At 48.6% G+C, this 19,748-nt stretch overlaps 1 protein-coding gene across 1 annotated transcript in view; it reads right to left on the reverse strand.

Moving 5' to 3' along the window:
• Nucleotides 1–625: 625 nt before the first annotated feature.
• The window catches only part of GMFG (glia maturation factor gamma), a 114,280-nt gene continuing 95,157 nt past the window's right edge, over nt 626–19,748 (reverse strand). The window contains exon 8 of the transcript XR_014171087.1: nt 626–635. The gene's annotated coding sequence lies outside the window, so the exon portion shown is untranslated. The remainder of the gene's footprint in view (nt 636–19,748) is intronic.

A 19,748-nucleotide genomic window follows, 5' to 3' on the forward strand; every position in this document is an offset into this window, starting at 1 on the left:
TAATTTGGTTTGATTTGATGTGATTGGTTGGTTAATAAAAATTATTCTTAAAAATATATATATATATACTCGGAGTCGAGAGTGGATTTCATGCTCTTTATTCAGCTCATAGTGGTGAGGAGGACTGGAAATTCCCCCACAATATCTGCTTTATATACATTATTTACACAATGGGCCCCACGTGATTGGCTATTTCTGGGATTCTCCTGTAGGCCAATCAGGCTGCGGATTCACTTCCACCTGGAGCTGGATTGGGTGGCTCCTGTGAACCAATCAGACTGCTGCATTCTGGACCCTATTGTTCTAGGACCAATCAGACTGCTGCATTCTGGATCCTATTGAACTCAGTACATAACACTGGCAGAACCAGAATACTTGCAAATTTATGAATGAAATGAAGTGATTATTCCAGGAACTGCCCTTACTGCCCTTTGAAACCTGAGAAAGGATAAATGTCTAAATTTTGAGACAGGAGGAAGAATATTTGGGGTGATGAGGGCAGGGATTTACTGTCCCCGCAACACTGATGAGTTCAACTCAACGCAGAGATTCCAGATGTCCCATTGTGAATGATCCAGAGTTAATCGCCCATTGCCCGTCTCCCCAACCCCCTCAAGGGCCCCTTGTCCAATCGCCTTCCTCCCTGCCTGCTCCCATTTGCATAGTCAAAAGGAGCTCATTAATATTACACAGCGGAGCGGCTTTCGGTTAATTATGGAACACGATTCCCAGCCTAACTTACACGCTATTAATCAGATGTCTTCTCAGCTAAGTCAGCACATGGCGGGTGTAATTAAGTGCTGGCTAATGAATTTTGGTAATTAAGCCGGTTGTCGGAGGGTGCTGTTTCAGAAAAGATGGAAGAAAAGATGGAGAGGAGGAGGAAAAAAGCAAAAGTGAGTGGTTTGTAAGAGGCCAGCGCTGAGATCTGAGCAGGTGGAATGATGTACTGAGGCTGCTTCCACTGCTATATAATAAAAATGGAATGTCCTACGTGCTGCGCAGGCCATAGAACTGACTGATGCTGTCTATGTACAAAGAGCCAAGAATGTCCATTCTGAAGCGAGATCAAGGGATACACCCGTAGCCACCTTTGCCAACGTGGACCCATGCAGCCGTTTGGGAGGGCTGGAGACTGGCTGCCCCTCTCTGGGGGTTCAGGCAGGAGGGACCCCCGCACACTTGATGTGCAGATTAAACTTGTGACCTTTGCCAGCTCCCTCCATTGGGAAGGACCCAAAACCTGGACCATGCCAACAACTGCCAGGGAGGGTGTCAAACAAATGGTCCTAAAAACCAGTGGCATAGCAATGGGGGTGGGGTCAGTGGCCCTGCGCGCAAAATTATCAATGGGAGCAAAATTTCAAAAGAAAAAAAATCCTAGCACTTCAATGTTTACTGCTGTCCTCTTCCACGCTGTGATTTGTGCCTCCTCAGGTTCAGAAAGCGCCTTTTTAAACAGAAATTACCTATTGCATGGACTCACGACAAACAAACAAGCAGGCAGAAAGTTCATTTTTCTGCCTCTGATTTTAGGCTTATTGAAAGTGAGGAGGAATTAAACCACCTTTTAATGAGGGTGAAAGAGGAGAGCGCAAAATATGGTCTGAAGCTCAACAGCAAAAAAACGAAGATCATGGCCACTGGGCCCATCACCTCCTGGCAAATAGAAGAAATGGAGACAGAAGAAATGGAGACAGTGAGAGATTTTACTTTCTTGGGCTCCATGATCACTGCAGATGGTGACAGCAGTCACAAAATTAAAAGACGCCTGCTTCTTGGGAGAAAAGCAACGACAAACCTAGACAGCATCTTAAAAAGCAGAGACATCACCTTGCCAGCAAAGGTCCGTATAGTTAAAGCCATGGTTTTCCCAGTAGTGATGTATGGAAGTGAGAGCTGGACCATAAAGAAGGCTGATCGCCAAAGAATTGATGCTTTTGAATTCTGGTGCTGGAGGAAACTCTTGAGAGTCCCATGGACTGCAAGAAGATCAAACCTCTCCATTCTGAAGGAAATCAGCCCTGAGTGCTCACTGGAAGGACAGATCCTGAAGCTGAGGCTCCAAGACTTTGGCCACCTCATGAGAAGAGAAGACTCCCTGGAAAAGACCCTGATGTTGGGAAAGATGGAGGGCACAAGGAGAAGGGGACGACAGAGGACGAGATGGTGGGACAGTGTTCTCGAAGCTACCAGCATGAGCTTGACCAAACTGCGGGAGGCAGTGGAAGACAGGAGTGCCTGGTGTGCTCTGGTCGAGGACGTCACGAAGAGTCGGACATGACTAAACGACTAAACAACAACAACCCAGTCTTTCTCAATCATGTGTTCCCAGATGTCCTTGCACTACGAATCCCATCTTCCAGCACTGGGCATGCTGGCTAGGAATGAGAGGAGTGGTAGCTGAACAACATCTAGGGACCCACAGTCGAGAAGGGCTGCTCTAACCACTACACCACACTGCCAATGGTCTCATTCACTCCTGCATTTCAGGGGGTTGAACTAGATGACCCTCGGAGCCCCTTCGACTTTCAGAATTCTGGTTCCTTTTTACGCAGAGCTTGTGCTCAGAATGCACTTTGAATTCCTCTCTTGACTTTTTCTTTTTTTCCTTTAAGTAAAACTTTGAACACCTGCTGGAATTTGATCAAGTGGGGTCGATTTCGGGTTGCTGTCCTCTTGCTCTGCAGAGTAATAGGCAGAATGATAGACATTTATAAAATTATGCCTGGGATGGAGAAAGTAGAGAGAGAGAAAAGGGGTTTTCCGCCCGCCCCCCACTCCCTCTCATAACACTAGAAACCGTGGACAGCCGCTAAAGCTGAACATTGGGAGATTGAGGACAAATTTCAAAAAGGAGTTCTTCACGCAGCGCAAACTGCGGAACTCCTTGCCACAGTAGGCAGTGATGGCCATCCACCTGGATGGCTTTAAAAGAGGATTAGACATATTCACAGGGGAGAGGGCTATCGAAGGCTACTAGCCACAGTGGCTGTGATCTGCTGCCACACTCTCAGGCAGAAAAGCATCTGAATACCAATTACTGGAAACCAGGGATAGGCAACCTAAGGCCCGGGGGCCGGATGTGGCCCAATAGCCTTCTAAATCCGGCCCCTGGACGGTCTGGGAATCAACATGTTTTTACATGAGTAGAATGTGTGCTTTTATTTAAAATGCATCTCTGGGTTTTCGGGGGGGGCATAGGAATTCGTTCATTTCCCCCCCCCCCTTGAAAATATAGTCTGGCTCACCAAATGGTCTGAGGGACGGTGTACCGGCCCATGGCTGAAAAAGGTTGTTGACTATGACAAGGAAAATCATGATTTTAAGGGAAAATGGGGACTTTTTCCAAATTACCAAAAAAGACAACAAAATGATTTGGACTCCTTGGCAGGTTTTTTGAATAAACACCCACAAATTTATTAGTTGAATACATGATAGATAAGGCAATGATATGTACAATTTTATAATATGCAGAGAACAATATGTGCAGGCACTCCTGTCTTCCACTGCATTCTGGATCCTATTGTTCTAGGATTCTGCTCAGAACATAACAAGTGGCGTCTGACCAAGACACTTTCCCCATTTAACTGAATCCAGTTATGATATTTTCAGGTCGTATCCGGTAGCCCAATAACCTTTCCACCATGTTGCCCCTCTCTTGCTCTCCTTCCTGGTGAGAGGAGCAGAGACTCAGCTGTGAGGAAGGAGGAGAGATCACCTCTCATTACTGCAATGCTCTCTGTGTGGGGCTTCCCTTGCGCAGGATCCCAAAGCTGCAGTCAGTGTAGGATGCCGCAGCACGATTGCTGACAGAAGCGAGGCCTTGTCCACATATAACTCCTGTGCTCAGAGATCTGCCCTGGTTGCCGATTTGCTGCTGGGTCAGTTTCAAGGTATTGCTGTTGGTATACAAAGCCCGGACAAACTGGGGGCCAGTTTACCTGCGAGATTGCTGTACCTCATGTGCGGCCACTGGACCATTTTGATCAGCAAAATTGCGACTGACGCCACATAATACCCCTTTCCACATTTGTAAGAGAACAGTTGATTAGTGCGGCAGTGCCTATACTTTGGAACTCCCTGCCTCTTGATACAAAGCAGGTGCCTTCTCTGTACTTTTTGGGGGGTACATTCTTAGAAAGCTGAGCCCCTTCTAATCTGTTTTCCTATTTTAACTTCTGCGTGTATCAAAGTACGGTTGTGAATTCTTCTTCGTTTCACCGTTTTATCCTTCGGAAAAACCCAGCAAGTCTGCAATTCTGTGGTTTCCAACCGATTGCAGCCCCGAGACTCTGTCTGGCCAGGCAAGAAAGCCTATGTCTGCCCCAGAAGCAGCTGTTGCTTTTGCTACAGATGAGCCTTCCAAGCGTTTTGCTCCGATTCTCCAGAGCTGGCATGCGGGAAGGCCAACTGGTTATTCTGCCGCTTTCGTTCCTTGTAACCTCTGCCACATCCGATCAGGGAGAAACTGCCTCTCAATCTGCTTTGACATCCCCTGTTATCGCTGGACAAGGCAGAGGTTCGCCTGTCCCTGCGTCCCACACGCCTGGATTAGCCCAATGGCCCACCCAGGACCAGCTGTGTGGAGGCAGGAACATGCTTGCGCAGGAAAGCCACAGCCTCAGCCTTGCCAAGGGAGGTTGCCCACCAGCTGTTGGGATGAAGAGGGGCGCTTCTTATTCTGACCCCCCTAAGACATCTCCCCCTGCTCATACTGGCCAAATATGTGGGAATGTTCAGGGCGGCAGAACCTCTCCATTCTGAAGGAAATCAGCCCTGAGTGCTCACTGGAAGGACAGATCCTGAAGCTGAGGCTCCAAGACTTTGGCCACCTCAGGAGAAGAGAAGACTCCCTGGAAAAGACCTTGATGTTGGGAAAGATGGAGGGCACAAGGAGAAGGGAAGGATAGAGGACGAGATGGTGGGACAGTGTTCTCGAAGCCACCAGCATGAGTTTGACCAAACTGCGGGAGGCAGTGGAAGACAGGAATGCCTGGCGTGCTCTGGTCCAGAGTCGGACACGACTCAACAACAACTTTTCCATGCCTCCAAGGAGCTCAAGGGAGAAAGTGTCCGCATGGCCCACAATTTCTAGGCACAGATCCGAGCGCTTTCCCTTTGCATTGCTCCTTACCCAGGAGAAAACCTGCTCTTTGGTGCTGAACTGGAGCAAATGTCAACTGGACCAAACCCGAGTTGCCCTTTGCTCCGATTCTGCGCCAAAGAATGGATTTCCCCAGGGGTAAACAGCATGACAAGTGGAAGCATAGACGAGCCCTAAACCACGGGATGAACTTTCTGGTGGCAAGAGCTGTTCGATGGTGGAATGGCTAGAGGGCACCAGGTTGGGGAAGGGGACTTTACGACAACCTTGTGAGGTGGGGACACTCATGGCTTTCTCCTCTTCTCTGTGCACTCCTCTCAAGACAGCGCTGCAGCTCAGGCAGAGAAAGATCTAGCAATTGGCTATATCTCTGCGCTCGGCACCTGCAATTTTATGAATGGAGCCAGTTCCAGAGATCACCATGGCAACATGCCTGATTCCCCCCTCCCGCTATTTCTTAAGGAGACTGACAAAAACCTGGGACTCTTCTCCCCCACGTCCTCCAAAAGCTTGTCCGCCAAAAGAGGCTTGCAGAGGATTACAATGGATTCTTCATCTGCCTTCCAACCCGGGCAGATCTCTGTTTCTGCAACTTGCCCTCCTTCTGCCTGCTTATAGAGTATTCCCTCTCTCTCCAGTGCCTGCCTTAGAATCATGGAGCTGTAGAGTTGGAAGGGACCAGGAGGTCATCCAGTCCAGCCCCTGCAACAACAACAACAACAACAACAACAACAATAAATTATTATTTATTCCCCGCCCATCTGGCTGGGCTTCCCCAGCCACTCTGGGCAGCTTCCAACCAAATATCAAAATACAGCAATACATCAAACATTAAAAGCTTCCCTAAAGGGGGCTGCCTTCAGATGACTTCTAAAAGTCAGATAGTTGTTTATTTCCTTGACATCTGGTGGGAGGGCGTTCCACAGGGCGGGCGCCACTACCAAGAAGGCCCTCTGCCTGGTTCCCTGTAACTTTGCTTCTCACAATGAGGGAACCGCCAGAAGGCCCTCGGCGCTGGACCTCAGTGTCTGGACAGAATGATGGGGGTGGAGATGCTCCTTCAGGTATACTGGACCAAGGCTGTTTAGGGCTTTCAAGGTCAGCAACAACACTTTGAATTGTGCTCGGAAACGTACTGGGAGCCAATGTAGGTCTGTCAGGACCGGTGTTATTTGGTCTTGGCAGTCACTCCCAGTCAGAGAGGTATAATAACAACAACAACAACAACAATAATAATAATAATAATACTGCAGTGGTACCTCGGGTTACATACGCTTCAGGTTACAGACTCCACTAACCCAGAAATAGTACCTCGGGTTAAGAACTTTGCTTCAGGATGAGAACAGAAATTGTGCGGCGGCAGCAGGAGGCCCCATTAGCTAAAATGGTGCTTCAGGTTTAGAACAGTTTCAGGTTAAGAACGGACCTCCAGAATGAATTAAGTTCTTAACCTGAGGTACCACTGTAATAATTATAATAATAATATATTTATACCCCACCCATCTGGTTTCCCCAGCCACTCTAGGTGGCTTCCAACAAAATATTAAAAGTGCCATTACTTCCCTTGATCCAGAGACAAGACTTCTGTTGATGCAGTCTAGGACTGCATGGGGGGAGCAGCTGCAGTTGTGGGTCCAGGTGTGGGACATCTGCAGCCTTCCAGGTGCTTCTTGGAAACTCGCTCAGGTATCAAGATGCCTGGCAGGTGAGTGAGCTGGCTGCTCTGGTTTCATTTAGCTGTCTGTTTTTGCTCCATCTGTTCTCCTAGGCTCTCTCTGCCCCCCTCCCCTGCAAGCACGCACAGAGCCCTCCATGGCACAGGAAGCAGCTTGCAGCTCATGCCAAGGGCGCCCAGTCCTGCACGACAGTGACATGTGCGTGGCGCCGTAAGGAAGGTGCACAGATGTTCTGGGCGTCACCCCTCGCTCTGCCCTCCATCAGCGGAGGATGATACTGCCAGCCTCTGGCTGGAACAGAGGAGGCCAAGAACAGAGATCTCTCATGGAGGCCTCTGCTACAGCGCCAGGGCCAAAGTAAAAGGGATGCGTTCCGTTCCCATAGAAATGTTTTCCTCCCCTGAGAGAGGAAGGATGTCCCTCTCGCTATCTGCTTTCTTCCCCATGCAGAACCACCGGCCTTTGGTCACATCCCAACACTTGCAACAAGGACACATGTTCCCAACAGCCGGCTGCAGAGGAGGGTGAGCAAGAGAATCGAGGATCTGGAAACCAAGCCTTATGAGGAACAGTTGAAGGATCTGGGGACTTTTAGTCTGGGAAAGAGGAGAGGAGATGTAAAAGCCGTTCTCAAATATCTGGAAGAGGGAACATGCCTGTTTTCTGCTGCTCTGGAGGGCAAGACTCGAACGCATGGCTTCAAGCTACAAAAAAGGAGATTCCGGCTCAACATCAGGAAGAACTTTCTGACAGTAAGTTTGAGAGTGGAACGATCTCCCTTGGAGGCTTTTGAGCAGAGGTTGGACGGCTGTCTGTCACGGATGCTTCAGCTGAGATTCCTGCATTGCAGAGGGGTGGACTAGAGGACCCCAGGGGATCCCTTCTAACTCTGAAATAGAAGGTAAAGGTAAAGGGACCATTAAAAAGGCTGATTGCCGAAGAATGGATGCTTTTGAATTCTGGTGCTGGAGGAGACTCTGGAGAGTCCCATGGACTGCAAGAAGATCAAACGTATCCATTCTGAAGGAAATCAGCCCTGAGTGCTCACTGGAAGGACAGATCCGGAAGCTGAGGCTCCAATACTTTGGCCACCTCATGAGAAGAGAAGACTCCCTGGAAAAGACCCTGTTGTTGGGAAAGATGGAGGGCACAAGGAGAAGGGGACAACAGAGGACGAGATGGTGGGACAGTGTTTTGGAAGATATAAACATGAGTCTGACCAAACTGCGGGAGGCAGTGAAAGACAGGAATGCCTGGCATGCTCTGGTCCATGGGGTCACGAAGAGTCGGACACGACTAAACGACTAAACAACAGCAAAGTGACCCTTGACCATCAGGTCCAGTTGTGGCCGACTCTGGGGTTGCGCGCTCATCTCGCTTTACTGGCCAAGAGAACTGGCGTACACCTTCCGGGTCATGTGTCCAGCATGGCTAAGCCACTTCTGGCAAACCAGAGCAGTGCACAGAAACGCCGTTTACCTTCCTGCCAGAGAGGGCCTTCTGGCGGTTCCCTCACTGCGAGAGGCCAAGTTACAGGGAACCAGGCAGAGGGCCTTCTCGGTAGTGGCGCCCGCCCTGTGGAATGCCCTCCCATCAGATGTCAAAGCGATAAACATCTACCTGACATTCAGAAGACATCTGAAGGCAGCCCTGTTCAGGGAAGTTTTTATTATGTGACATTTTAGTGTATCTTTCATCTTTGTTGGAAGCCGCCCAGAGTGGCCGGGGAAACCCAGCCAGATGGGCGGGGTACAAATAAATTATTATTATTATTATTATTATTATTATTATTATTATTATTATTAATCTACTTGCACTTTGACGTGCTTTCGAACTGCTAGGTTGGCAGGAGCAGGGACCGAGCAACAGGAGCTCACCCTGTCGTGGGGATTTGAACTGGATCAGCAAGTCCTAGGCTCTGTGTCCCTCTAACTCTACAATACTACGATTGAATTCTATGCCTCTAGATGGGCCCTTGGCCTGATCCAGCAGCCAGACTCCTCTTATATTCTCACGCTCCACACCTGTTCCCCTCCTCGCTCTCCCGCTTGTTCCTGTGACAGCCCTGCTGTCCCCTGTGGGGCAGTGGAACAGCGGGACCCTTGTACGCCTGAGAGCTGCCGGGAAAGAAAGGGAAAGGGAGGAAAGAGCGCTTGTAAATTCAATCCCGATCAAAGAAGCTGGGCTCTCGCTTGGCCCCCGGAAGCCTCCAGCTCCATCTGCTCAGAATTAATGTCAAAAAAAGCTCTGCCCTGGGTCTCCAATTGCTCAGCTTTGTGTCCTTTTCTTCTCCAGCAAAAGAGAGAGAGAGGTGGAGGAAGAGTTCACTGACTAATAGGATTATGCACACTTCATTATTGAGATTGTCTCCACCGACTCTGGCCTCCTCGCTTCCAAGCGGAATTTGGGGACCTGAGAGATGACCGGATTATGTGTGGAGGCTGTAAGAAATGGGGCAGTGGGGTTGGGTTGAGTTAGAGGGTTGCGTGGGGTTCATGCGCCTGGTGGAATCCAGCTGAGGCCATGCTTCCTGCCGACATCCGTAGCCAACCCTTCCCCAACTCCAAAAGTCAAATTCACCTCCAGCGGAATAATTGATGCAAATTCCTCCGCAATTATGCAAGTGTTATTGGCTTATTTGATCTAGTACATCAATCACATTTATTCCACTGATTTATTAGATTGCGGAGGCAAGCTTGGCTCGGCTCTGGCAGGAGCGGGGAGGGTACGCTTTGTTTGCGCCGCCCTCGCACATTGTTAATCCCCCAGAGAAAAGGCCTCGTTCGGCTTTGTGTGCGCGGCTGAGACAGCGCATCCCGCCACTGGGAGATGGGAAACATCCGCCCAAAATAAGGGATGTGGGAAAGGGGGTTGTCTGTGCATGCTGCCTGGGTGGTTTCAGCACTCTGGACAGAGGCTGCGTCTTCCTAATGCCCCACAGAATCATAGAGTGTAAGAGTTGGAAGGGGTCCCCAAAGGACATCTAGTCCAGCCCGCTGCAAATGCAGGAATCTCAGCTATAGAATCCAATCTTCACCACTGTGCTCAGTTCCGGGTACCCGAGTTTGAGAAGGATAGATGATCAAGGGCCTCTCTCGCCCTGACCTAGCCACTGTGATCCACGCAACGGTCACCTCCAGACTGGATTTTTGTAACTCGCTCTACGTGGGGCTGCCCTTGAGACTGACCCAGAAACTCCAGCGGGTGCAGAATGCCGCATCGAGGCTCCTTACGGGGTCCTTGCCGCAGGATCACATTCATCCAGTGCTATACCAGCTGCACTGGCTCTCAGTGGAGTACAGGAACAGGTTTAAGGTGCTGGTTTGAACTTTTAAAGCCCTATACGGCCTAGGACCCTTGTACCTACGGGACCGCCTCTCCTGGTATGCCCCACGAAGGACCTTACAGTCTTCAAACAAAAACATCTTGGAGGTCCTGGGCCACAGGGAGGTTAGGCTGACCTCAACCAGAGCCAGGGCCTTTTCGGTCGTGGCCCCGATCTGGTGGAACGCTCTGTCACAGGAGACTAGGGCCCTGCGGGACTTGACATCTTTCCGCAGGGCCTGCGAGACAGAGCTGTTCCACCAGGCCTTTGGCCAAGGCACAGCCTGACTCCTTCCTTCGGTAATCCTCACAGAACTCTAGCCCAATGGTTCCCATTCATTTGATTTTGAATTGATTGTTGAATGAATTGATTTTAGAATGCATGTCAATTAATTGATTGTGGTTTTATGTAAACTGTGTTACTTTTATTGTTGTTAGCCGCTCTGAGCCTGGCTTCAGCTGGGGAGGGCGGGATATAAATAAAATATTATTAGGAATGGTTGATAGAGTTGGGTATGTTTAGCCCAGAGAAGAGGAGGCTGAGAGATAGAGTACCCATCTCCAAACATCTGAACAGCTGTCATATGGAAGATTCGTATTTATTTGTTTGATAAAATTTATGCACCGGTTGATTTCAAGAAACCTCAAAGAGGAAGAGTGGCTTATAAAATGAATGGTTTATGCCATAATGACAAGGTTAACCAGTGTAACAAGAAACTAAGAGGAGGGGGGAATTATTAAAGATTGGGGGATATTGGTGGAATATTTGAAAAACTCATGTATGCAAATAAGCTCATTAGCAGGATTAACGTAAAACAAGCAGTTAAACAGATTGTTATGCGATACTAAAGAATAACCTAGAGATGGAGTAATGTGGAACATGCAGTCCGAAAATTAAAATTTAAAAGAAACCACAAAAGGAGGGAAGTCAAATATATGTGCACGTGATTTTTGAACATCCATAAACTTCTTTTGAAAAACCGAAAAATAAAATTATTTTTTTTAAAAATCAGTTGGAAGATTATGTTTTTGTTTGATAAAATTTATGGACCGCTTGATTGCAAGAAACTTCAAAGAGGTTTAGAAAAAGATAAAACGATAAAAATCAAGGGGGGGGGAATCGCAACCCTACTTTAAAACGTACAAAAGTAAAGATACTAAACAAATCAAAATTGTTTCAACTGGGTAGACTTGTCTAAACAAGAATGATGGACTCTCCTTCCTTGGAGGTTTTTTTTTTTTTTAGATTTTTATTAAAGTTTCAAAAATTATATAAAAACAAAACAAACAATAATACAAACAATAATACTAACAGACAAAAGTAAAAACAAGTATAATTTCAATCCCTTGTTTTCTTATAACTTACTTCCCCGACTTCCTCATACCTCCCCTTTCTGTATTCCAATTTCTAATTTATTAATTCAGCAAATCCTTTCCCTTAATTTTCATTTAATTTGTAACTTTTCTTTTCTTTTTACTTATCCATTACAGCTGGAAACCACATAATTTCTAAACCAACGTCATTCTAACATTCATTAATTTTGCAATGTTTCTTGAGATAGTCCTTAAATTTCTTCCAATCTTCTTCCGCCGTCTCTCTCCCCTGGTCTCGGATTCTGCCAGTCATTTCTGCCAGTCCCATATAGTCTATCACCTTCATCTGCCATTCTTCCAAGGTGGGTAGGTCTTGTGTCTTCCAGTACTTTGCGATGAGTATTCTTGCTGCTGTTGTAGCATACATAAAAAATGTTCTATCCTTCTTTGGCACCAATTGGCCGACAATACCCAAGAGAAAGGCCTCTGGTTTCTTCAGAAAGGTATATTTAAATACCTTTTTCAGTTCATTATATATCATTTCCCAGAACGCCTTAATCTTTGGACACGTCCACCAGAGGTGAAAGATTGTACCTTCATTTTCTTTACATTTCCAACATTTATTGTCAGGCAAGTGGTAAATTTTTGCAAGCTTGACTGGGGTCATGTACCACCTATAAATCATTTTCATAATATTCTCTCTTAGGGCATTACATGCCGTAAATTTCATACCGGTGGTCCACAACTTTTCCCAGTCAGCAAACATAATGTTATGACCAATATCTTGTGCCCACTTAATCATGGCTGACTTCACCGTTTCATCCTGCGTATTCCATTTCAACAGCAAGTTATACATTTTTGACAAATTTTTAGTATTGGATTCTAACAATTCTGTTTCCAATTTTGATTTTTCCACCTGGAAGCCAATTTTCCTGTCCAACTTATAAACCTCCATTATTTGATAATAATGAAGCCAGTCTCGCACTTTATCTTTTAATTTCTCAAAGCTCTGCAATTTCAGTTTGTCCCCTTCTTGTTCCAAAATTTCCCAATATTTCGGCCACTTGGACTCCATATTGAGCCTTTTCACAGCCTTTGCCTCCATTGGCGACAACCACCTTGGGGTTTTATTTTCCAGCAAGTCTTTATATCTAATCCAGACATTATATAATGCTTTCCTGACAATATGATTTTTAAAGGCTTTATGAGCTTTGACCTTGTCATACCACAAATATGCATGCCATCCAAAAATATTGTTAAAACCTTCTAAGTCCTTCCTTGGAGGTTTTTCAACAGGGGTTGGTTGGTTGCATGGCTGTCTGTCTGGGATTCTTTAGCTGTGGTTCCTGCATTGCACGGGGTTGGACTAGATGGCCTTTGGAGGGTCCCTTCCATTTCTGCAATGCAGCGATTCCTCCTGATTTCAGCACTGAAGCTTTCAGCAGAGATCCTGAGTTCGAGTCCTACCTCCAGCAAGAGCCAGGACACCAACAATCGCATCCAGCATCTCTGCGCTGGCCAGGACTGATGGAAGATGTCATCCCAAAATCTATGGAGGGCACCCAGTTGGGGAAGCCTAGGCTGATTTGAAGATGTTGTTTCTCTGCTGAGCCGCTGGGGAACAGCATGCAATATCCCTGGGGCAGGAGACAAGCTTGAGAACTTTTCTGTTCAGCAGCCGACTTGATCACCAGCAAAGCTTGCAGGCCTGTGATTTGATTATTTTTTCAGAGAGAGGCTGGGGAAAAAACCCAAATGCCACTAATGTATGCTATTTAAATCACCTCTCCAAACACCCCTGTAGGAGGGCAGCCACATCGTTCCATTTGCCATCGCTTATCGGCGGTCCCTCCCAGTGGATTCCATTAGGATCCTTGGACTGTTTAAATATTGAAGGCAGGCGGAGTCTGCTGATCTACCAGAAGCCTGTTTGAGAGGGGAGGCAGAGAGCAGTCAGAGGGAGCACAGCTTGTTAGGAAAGCGGGGAAAGGAAGCTAATGGACACTGGATCGTCTCACATCAAGGCCCGGAGAGGAGAAATGTCTGCAAGACGGGTGTGTGTGCCAGCCAGCCAGTTCCCCTCGCATGCCCCAGTTCCCTCTGGCTGCCAAGGTGAGGGGGGCGCCCACATCTGATAACAGGAGCTGACTGGTACTGTCATTGAAAGAGAAGCAGCAATCGCCTCCCCGTGGTGACATTTTTCGCAGGTGCAAATTCCATTACCGGCGTTCTTCTAAGGCAGGGGTCTGCAAACTAAGGACCCCAGGCTGGATAAGGCCCGTGGGACTCGTTTATGCGGCTCGCCATGACCCCCGCCGCCCGCTCTTACCGGCACTGCGCTGCGCGGCTGCCCACTTCTGGGTAGGAGGAGCACCAGAAATAGCTTGTGCGCATGCGCAGGCGTTATTTTCGGTGCACATCCGGGTCGGAGGAGGCCTGTGCGATGTTAGTTTCTGTGTGTTGCCACTGAGAAGTGCTTTGGAGTCACAAGACTCTGTTTACATTCCACACATTCCATACTGCTGGAAGTCTCACGGGAGACGGATGTGACGTTAGTGGTTTCCTGTTCCTTTGTTGTGAAGGAATGGGTTTCTGCGCAGTCAGTTTGAAACAGGACCCAACCCCAACCCCTTTTCTTCTTTCTCCAAGAACGCATTCCTAAAATGCATAAACTTCAGCTGTTGAGCAAATGCATAACAAGAACACAGCTGTATAAACAAGTGCTCAAAGCTCTCTCCCTTATCAGTCTGTGACGGCAATGAGTGACCTTGGCTGTTCCAGTGGAGTAGGGATGACATGTCTAGGTCTTATCTTACATCCTGACACACAAACCTAGTCCGGGAACAGCGCCAGAGTGTGTTCTTGGAGTTGGTGACCTCTTGCTCCAAGATAAGGGTAGGAACAGGAATACCCTCTTATGGTCAGAAGTACAAGAAGGAATACACTTTTATGGTTAAGAATACCGGAGCAGGAACATATGTGATGTCAACCTGCGTGTATAGGCTGACGTGGTTGGATTCCTGGGGAAGGAGGGAGAGGGTGCCTGTAGGATATATATACTGCATGAAACTTCTCATTTCTTTGGACTTGCTGTGGACACACCACACAAGTGCCTTTCTGCTGTTCCGGAGAGCAGAAATAAAGAACTCTTTCTCTGAACCAACCCTCGGTGTCATTTGACTTCCTTCCTCCTGTCCGGGAGCAACACAGACCCAATCGGCGAACTCCATAAGATAAAATAAATAAATAAAGCCTAGCGATGTAGCCATAAATCTCATCACTTCCCTGCGTGCTTTGATACTCTGTGTAATGGGGTGAGTGCCTGGAGCCTTATCAGAGGCTCCGGTCATTAATCACATCGGTGGCGATTCCGAAGGACTCGGCCGGAGGAAGTTGAGCTTTATCAGCTTGGCCGGGCGCAGGTTCCGACATGCACATGTGCACAAGCTATTTTCGGTGCTCCTCCGACCCGGAAGTGCGCCGGAAATAGGGTGTGCGCACGCGTATGGGCATGCACTCGCCCGCCCTCCGGCCCACCATGCAATCGGCGCTGGAGACACCGGCCCGAGGCGCAGTAAGTTTGCTGACCCCTGTTCTAAGGCCTTTGCACGGAGCCGCTAGGTAATCCGAGGAGGACAGAGCTGCGTGATTATCCCCATAATGCAGATGAGGAAGACTGAGGCTGACACCAGAGCTTCTCTGACCTAAAGGCAGCTGAGGAGTTTGCAAAATGCGGCTGGCATAATTCCTGGAGCACAGTTCCTACGCTTTAAGCCGCAATGGCGCTCCAGTTCCTCGCTCAGCCCCTGTGGCATCCAGCTGGCCAGAATTCACTTGTTTCTTACTCATCAGATCACAGGCCAGAGAATCGTAAAGTTGGAAGGGACCCCCAGGGATCATCTAGTCCAGCACCCTGCAATGCAGGAATCGTGCCCGCAGCCATCCCTGGGTGGACTCGAACCACCAACCTTCTGCTTGACAGCCAGATGGACCAGCTGATGAAAGCACCTTTCTACAACAGTTATTTCTATATCCCACCTTTCAAGATCCAAGGTGGCTTAGAAGTAATGTTAAGGTGTTTTTAATAAAAATAAATAACTTGCAATGTGGTGTAGTGGTTAGAGCACCTGATAGGCAAGGGTTCGAATCCTCACTCAGTTATGAATGAGATCTCCTTACTCCATGTATGCCGACCTGATTGATTGACAGAACTGGAACTGTTACAGGTGCGACATATTATACATTCCACATTCATAAGAAGTCAATCTGTCGGCACCTGCACTTTGGAACTCCCTGCCTAGTGATCTCAGAAAGGAACTGTACTTTTTTTGGCACTTGCTAAAAACATTTCGGCTGACGCAAGCCTACCCAGATGTCTTGAGTCTTATTTTAGCTTTCCGAAAGCCTAAAATTACGGTTGCTATATTTTTCCTTATTGAGAATCTTATCGCTTTCGTCTTTTATGTAAATCGCTTTGAGGTTGTTGCTTTTTAGCAGTCGAGCGGTGTATAAATTCTGTGAAATAAATAGACAAAGCCCTTGGCCCGGCCACGTTCTCGGCCTAGTTTGCTTTGCTCTTGTTTTGTATTAGAATCATAGACTTGAACAGTGGGAAGGGACCCCAAGGGTCATCTAGTCCAACCCCCTGCAATGCAGGAACCTTGTGCCCGATGTGAGACTCGAATCCATGACCTTGAGATCAAGAGTCTCATACTATCCCAGCTATTATGTGCTTTGTGTTTTTTACCTTGTGTTTTTATGTTGTGGACAGCCCTGAGACTTGCAGGCGAAAGGCGGCATACAAATTCTAATAGTAATAATAATGATCAGGGCTTTTTTTTCCCCAGCCGGAACTCTCCGGAACTCAGATCCAGCTGGTTGCCCTTGCCACTGCCAATCAAAGAGAACAAGGGCAGTTTTTGATGTTTGATGTTTTGTCGTGTTTTTAATATTCTGTTGGGAGCCACCCAGAGTGTCTGGGGAAACCCAGCCAGGTGGGCAGGGTATAAATAATAAATTGTTATTGTTGTAGTTGTTGGTGGTGTTCATGGTGAGACCCAGCACCTCTTTTTCAATAATAATAATAATAATATTGTACCTACGGGACCGCCTCTCCTGGTATGTCCCACGGAGGACCTTATGGTCTTCAAAAAAAAACATCTTGGAGACCCCAGGCCACAGGGAGGTTAAAGGTAAAGGTACCCCTGCCCGTACGGGCCAGTCGTGTCCGACTCTAGGGTTGTGCGCCCATCTCACTTAAGAGGCCGGGGGCCAGCGCTGTCCGGAGACACTTCCGGGTCACGTGGCCAGCGTGACGAAACTGCTCTGGCGAGCCGGCACCAGCGCAGCACACGGAAACGCCGTTTACCTTCCCGCTATAAAGCGGTACCTACTTATCTACTTATGGGACGCGGGTGGCGCTGTGGGTAAAACTCCAGCACCTAGGACTTGCCGATCGCATGGTCGGCGGTTTGAATCCCCGCGGTGGGGTGAGCTCCCGTCGTTCGGTCCCAGCGGCTGCCAACCTAGCAGTTCGAAAGCACCCCCAGGTGCAAGTAGATAAATAGGGACCGCTTACCAGGGGAAGGTAAACGGCGTTTCTGTGTGCTGCGCTGGCTCGCCAGTTGCAGCTTCGTCACGCTGGCCACGTGCCCCGGAAGTGTCTGCGGACAGCGCTGGCTCCGGGCCTATAGAGCGAGATGAGTGCACAACCCTAGAGTCTGGCAAGACTGGCCCGTACGGGCAGGGGTACCTTTACCTTTATTTATCTACTTGCACTTAGGGGTGCTTTTGAAACTGCTAGGTGGGCAGGAGCTGGGCCCGAAAGACGGGAGCTCACCCCGCCGCGGGGATTCGAACCGCCAACCATGCGATCCGCAAGCCCTAGATGCTGAGGTTTTACCCACAGCGCCACCCATGTCTCTACAGGGAGGTTAGGCTGGCCTCAACCAGACCCAGGGCCTTTTCAGCTGTGGCCCCAATCTGGTGGAATGATCTGTCACAAGAGACTAGGGGGACTTGACATCTTTCCGCAGGGCCTGCAATACGGAGCTGTTCCACCAGGCCTTTGGCCAAGGCGAAGTCTGACCCCCTCCTTTGGTAATCCGCACAGAACTCTAGCCCAATGGTTGCCATTAATTTGATTCTGAATTGATTTTAGAATGAATTGATTTTAGAATGCTGTGCTACTTTTACTGTTGTTAGCCACTCTGAGCCCGGCTTCGGCTGGGGAGGGCGGGATATAAATAAAATTTAATTATTATTTTTTATAATAATACAGTGGTACCTTGGTTTAAGGGACGCAGATGCGCTGTGGGTTGAACCACAGAGCCTAGGACTTGCCGATCAGAAGGTCGGCGGTTCAAATCCCCACAACGGGGTGAGCTCCCGTTGCTCGATCCCTGTTCCTGCCAATCTAGCAGTTCAAAAGCACGCCAAAGTGCAAGTAGATAAATAGGTACCGCTCTGGCAGGAAGGTAAACGGCATTTCCGTGCGCTGCTCTGGTTCGCCAGAAGTGGCTTAGTCATGCTGGCCACATGATCCGGAAGCTGTACACCAGCTCCCTTGGCCAGTAAAGCGAGATGAGCGCCGCAACCCCAGAGTTGGCCACGACTGGACTAACAGTCAGGGGTCCCTTTACCTTTAGCTTTACCTTTACCTTGGGTTAAATACTTCATTCCGGAAGTCTATTCTAAACCTGAAACTGTTCTTAACCTGAAGCACCACTTTAGCTAATGGGGCCTCCTGCTGCTGCTGCTGCTGCTGCTGCACCACTGGAGCATGATTTCTGTTCTCATCCTGAAGCAAAGTTCTTAATCTGAGGTAAGTAATTTCGTTGTCCCCGAGAAGGGGCAATGACAATAAAGATATTATTATTATTATTATCGCCCAGTCTCAAACCTTCCATTCTTGGGAAAGGTGATTGAGCGGGTGGTTGCTGAACAACTCCAGGCACGCCTGGAAGAAGCGGACCATTTGGATCCCTTCCAGTCGGGATTCAGGCCTCATCATGGGACTGAAACTGCCTTGGTCGCACTGGTTGATGATCTCCGGCGGGCTAGGGACAAAGGTGAGAGCTGTTTCCTAGTTCTGCTGGATCTCTCAGCGGCGTTTGATACCATCGACCATAACATCCTTCTGGACCGTCTTGAGGGGCTGGGAGCTGGGGGCACTGTCATACAGTGGTTCCGCTCCTTCCTCCTGGGCCGTGTGCAGAAAGTGGTGGTGGGGGATGAGTGTTCAGACCCCTGGCCGCTCACTTGTGGGGTGCCTCAGGGTTCTGTCCTCTCCCCCATGCTTTTCAACATCTACATGCAGCCGCTGGGAGGGATCATCAGGAGGTTTGGGCTGGGTGTTCATCAGTATGCAGATGATACCCAGCTCTACCTCTCTTTTAAATCAGAACCAGTGAAGGCGGTAAAGGTCCTGTGTGAGTGTCTGGAAGCGGTTGGAGGATGGATGGCGGCTAACAGATTGAGGTTGAATCCTGACAAGACAGAAGTACTGTTTTTGGGGGACAGGAGGCGGGCAGGTGTGGAGGATTCCCTGGTCCTGAATGGGGTAACTGTGCCCCTGAAGGACCAGGTGCGCAGCCTGGGAGTCATTTTGGACTCACAGCTGTCCATGGAGGCACAGGTCAAATCTGTATCCAGGGCAGCTGTTTACCAGCTCCATCTGGTACGTAGGCTGAGACCCTATCTGCCTGCGGACTGTCTTGCCAGAGTGGTACATGCTCTGGTTATCTCCCGCTTGGACTACTGCAATGCGCTCTACGTGGGGCTACCTTTGAAGGTGACCCGGAAACTACAACTAATCCAGAATGCGGCAGCTAGACTGGTGACTGGGAGTGGCCGCCGAGACCATATAACACCGGTCTTGAAAGACCTACATTGGCTCCCAGTACGTTTCCGAGCACAATTCAAAGTGTTGGTGCTGACCTTTAAAGCCCTAAATGGCCTCGGTCCAGTATATCTGAAGGAGCGTCTCCTCCCCCATCATTCTGCCCGGACACTGAGGTCCAGCTCCGAGGGCCTTCTGGCGGTTCCCTCCCTGCGAGAGGCCAAGTTGCAGGGAACCAGGCAGAGGGCCTTCTCGGTGGTGGCGCCCGCCCTGTGGAATGCCCTCCCACCGGATGTCAAGGCGATGGACAACTACCTGACATTCAGAAGACATCTGAAGGCAGCCCTGTTCAGGGAAGTTTTTAATATGTGACATTTTAGTGTATTTTTCATTTCTGTTGGAAGCCGCCCAGAGTGGCTGGGGAAACCCAGCCAGATGGGCGGGGTACAAATAATAAATTATTATTATTATTATTATTATTATTATT

This window comes from Podarcis melisellensis, assembly GCF_964234715.1.
Source record: "Podarcis melisellensis genome assembly, chromosome: 8".
Lineage (NCBI taxonomy): Eukaryota > Metazoa > Chordata > Lepidosauria > Squamata > Lacertidae > Podarcis > Podarcis melisellensis.